Source organism: Meleagris gallopavo, chromosome 4 (assembly GCF_000146605.3).
Source record: "Meleagris gallopavo isolate NT-WF06-2002-E0010 breed Aviagen turkey brand Nicholas breeding stock chromosome 4, Turkey_5.1, whole genome shotgun sequence".
Lineage (NCBI taxonomy): Eukaryota > Metazoa > Chordata > Aves > Galliformes > Phasianidae > Meleagris > Meleagris gallopavo.
The window spans coordinates 28781349-28785414 of NC_015014.2; positions in this window are offsets into that span (position 1 = coordinate 28781349).

Consider the following 4066-nt stretch of genomic DNA (forward strand, 5'->3'; position numbering starts at 1 on the left):
TTCCATTTAGTTCCTGTGAGCCAGCAGCAGTTGCAACGGTAGCATGTATTCCTTGGGCCAGCTTTGGGGTAAACATTAAATAACTTGTTTTCTCCTAACATGAGCCAAAGTATTCTCCTGCCTGTGCACTTTTCACTGAAAATGCTCTCACTAAGCCTCATCCAACTGCAGATCAGGCAGGAGTAGCAAGGGGCTGCTAGAAACAGCTTCACCCAAGTTGACTCGGGGATAGCAGGCCCTCTGGGTGTACAAATGACCAAGCACGTAATTAAAATCCCTAAAAAAGCCTCATACCAAACTCCCTGCATAATAACTCCAGGCTTAAAGCCCAGGACTTCCACAAGCAGTCTCTCCTCTGCACGGAGCTCTCCACACAGCTGGGCTCACACCCACTTAGTCCCCACAAGTGCTCCAGTTATGGCCCACCCAGCTCTGCACATCACACCCCCTTGTCTCTGCCCTTCATCTGAGGCTCTCTGACCCCTCTACACAAAACAACTCCTCAGCTCTGCCCACTGGTCTGTTCCTTTCCCACCTTGGTCTTCAGACAGTGTGTCTCCTCTTAGCTTCTACTCTTCCTCATCTGCATTCTTCTCAGTTAATTCTTTCTAAGTAACAGGGTTTTTAAAGCTGCATTATGAGAATAAAGAAGCATATTCTATTACTTGCTCATAACATGCCTGGTATTATATTTTCCCAATTCTACTTCCTCTCCCTCTCCCCCCACCCCCTTGACTCTTCATCTCACTCAAAAATGTACAACATGAAAAATCACAAGCTTAGCCAACAAATAGAATTCATTAAAATGACAATGCAAAGCTGTCAAACACTTACTTAAGAATGATTTTATTAAACATAAAATTATACCGAAGCGAATTCTGAAGCCATTTCTAGAAATAAAGACATTTTCAGCATTCAGAAATAGCTGCTTGCTTATACAAACATATGTTTTTTTTCAGTAAGGCATTTGAGATGCTTTGTATTCTGAAAAAAAAAAAAGATAATAATAATAGGAAGGGATGGATGCATTTACAATATAAACCAAATCTGCTACCACTTTACTTACAGTTTACCACAGATGGCAACACAGTTTTGAACCACTAATATTTTCTTGCTGTTGTTAACTTTCATAGTGTTCAACATAAATTTAGTGCATCTGGAAGCAACAAAAGGGAAGTCTTTATTGTTATTTCCAACATTATCTTGCATTCTGGCACACACTGACATGGTTGCAGCATCGCATCAGTGTTTTCAGCTTGTCATACTGTGGGTGTGTGATTATAAGTGTTGCCAAGAAACTGCACTTCCAAAATATTATCTGTAGGAGGACAACTTTTAAAGGTGACATTTCACACTAAACTCAGCAGGTGAGATGAACACAAATATATGTAATTCCACATACTATGTGTTTACGTGAATTGTGTCTTTTTTGGAATCAGTAAAAAAAAACAAAAAAAAACAACTAAAGTGCTTTTCAAATATGTCCTCACGATTAAAAGGACAAATAGATAAATCATCAGTTGCACACCAACATCATTATATTGCTCAAAGAGGCATTTTGACAGAAAGATAAACGTTATCAGCACTTAATTCAGCTCTGCAATCAAGCATATACTATTTTAAGGATTTCCAGACAAAAATCCCAACTGTACATTGTTTATTGGAAAATATAATGCTTATTAATCCAATGCAGTCGGCTTTTAGTGCAAGTTCACTAGCATTGGTACCAAACTCAACTTCTTGTGCTATGGGGTTTTCAAAAATTTCATACAAAATAATAGTAATAAGAGCACAGTATGGGCTAACCTATAAAGTCAAAAGCTAGCCTTGAGAAAAACTGGAAGGTCTCACAAAAGTGGTAGGCTACACAAGCAACCAACTGATCACTCAGAAATCATGCCACCATGCAATTTAAAATAGCTAGCAGAAAACCTTAATTGAAATCCAAAGTATTCTTCAGTCTTTGCCAGGCACTATTTGGCTTTTAAAGATTTGATTTAACGAGAGAGACAAGAATAGAGAGAATTTAAAGCTTAAGAGCTAAATTTTCTTTTACAATTTAGGTTCAATTTCTGCTACAGAATTTTCAATTTCACTTTACAGTTTATTTCACCTTCCAGTCTTGTGAACTTAGCATCTGGAGGACTGCTAGTATTTTCTAGACCTTCAGTAAGGGGGAAAAAATTTCCTAGAAGAGTACATATGTATTTATTTCATCTAATATAAAACTCTGCTAGATCAAAACGTATATAAAGAGATTGAAGGATGGTAAAGAACAGTTATATAAAAGTTAACAGTTACACATCCCTCAAACATCAGACATTTGAAAACCTTTTAAATAAAAGGCAGTGAGACTGAGCGCCTCATTCTGAAATACCTAAAAACAGGCTTCCCTGATGCTCAGTTTGGTAGTTGTAAGCAGCACTAAAATTATATTTGAGGAAAGAATAAGGTTCTGATACACTAATATTACGTGAACTATATATCTTTTTACACCATATAGAAGATAACAAGGAAACAGCCTCTCCAGTCAAACCTCAAATATGCTAGATTCCTAATTTCCGTGCCTAAACTTTTAAGCCCTACGTCTACAGTACTCTGTTAACATGTGTTTGATTCCAGTTTTCAAAGCCAAAAAGGTTGTGGCAGTACCATCCACACTGCCTGTAAGGAAGAACCTTAGTGCAAGCCCCAGCTTCAGGATTATCCATGCAGGTGTCTTCCTGATGAACAGGCTGGTGGTCTCGTCCAGGCTGCAGCCAGAGAACAGACCATCACTTATGATGCAGGCAAAACAGGGAACAGTGTTTTCATAGATGTGTAATCTTGGATACCTGCTTGGCACCAGAGTTCTGCTTTATGTTAGAGAAATTATCTCTCATTTATATTTAGAAATAAATTACCTGTATTCAGAGGCTGTGCATTCCTTTCATATCCCAGCTTAAGAACACGGTATATGCAACGATTCACTAGGCCTCCAAGTGAACCTGGCATGTGTTTTTTAGAGTTGGTACCTGCATGTTTATGGGAAGCTCTGATAGTCAAGGACATCTGGATCCAGGAATAGAGACTGATTTGATCCAGTCTCCACCTGTAAGTTACTCACCAGACAGAATGCTTCAAGGTTATAAGTATCATTTAGTTCTTTCAATAAAGTATTCATTGTTATTTGAACTCCATTACGTTTGTGATGTTTCTTTGCACAGAAAATGCTAACAACACCCTCTTATTCATTAATTCTTCCATAAGATTATGTCCTTCAGTCATTTGTTAAATTTCACATACTGCTTTCACCAAAATAACAATTAAAATTCACTATGGTATTAACAGACTTTTTTGGACCATTCTCACATAATTAACATTTGATAAACAAACAGTATTAGCTTAACAGACAGAGGAGTTAAGCTGTCATGGTTTTATATATTTTTTTTTGTTTTGGTTTGGTTCTCAGTATTCCGCATCAATACATCATGTAGTATACTGGGAGTTAAAGTGTTAATGCTCCAATTCCAGGCACCTATCCCTATACGTTACAGAAGTCATGGGATCTGACCCTTCCGGGTGGGGCGGTCTCTTACTGCCTGGCAGTGGGTGCTGGAGGGTGCTTTCCTGGCCGTTCCAAGCTTTTCAGGTTTGAATCGGTATCGGGAACTCTCTCTCTCTCCTGTTTTATGTGATTTATTAGTCTCAATTTCAATCAGATTGTATTATATTGTGTTATCTTGCATTCCGATATCATAATTAGTAAAATAAGTTTTCCTCCATAGATTGTTGCCGCTGTTTTTTTGTTTTCCTCCCTTCCTTCCCATTTTGTGGGCTGGGAAGGGAGGGCAGGGGTCTACCGCCCCCCTGTCACGGGTGTAGATTGATCTCGTTAACTCCGTGACATAGGGTTAGGGTTAGGGTTAGGGATAGGGGTTAGGGTTAGGGGTTAGGGTTAGGGGTTTATGGGTTAGGGTTTAGGGGTTTAGGGTTAGGTTAGGGTTGTGTTTATGGTGAAAAAACTGGTATTTCTGGAAGATATTGCCATATTGTTGGGGAGACAACTGGGATTTTTGGTGAGAAA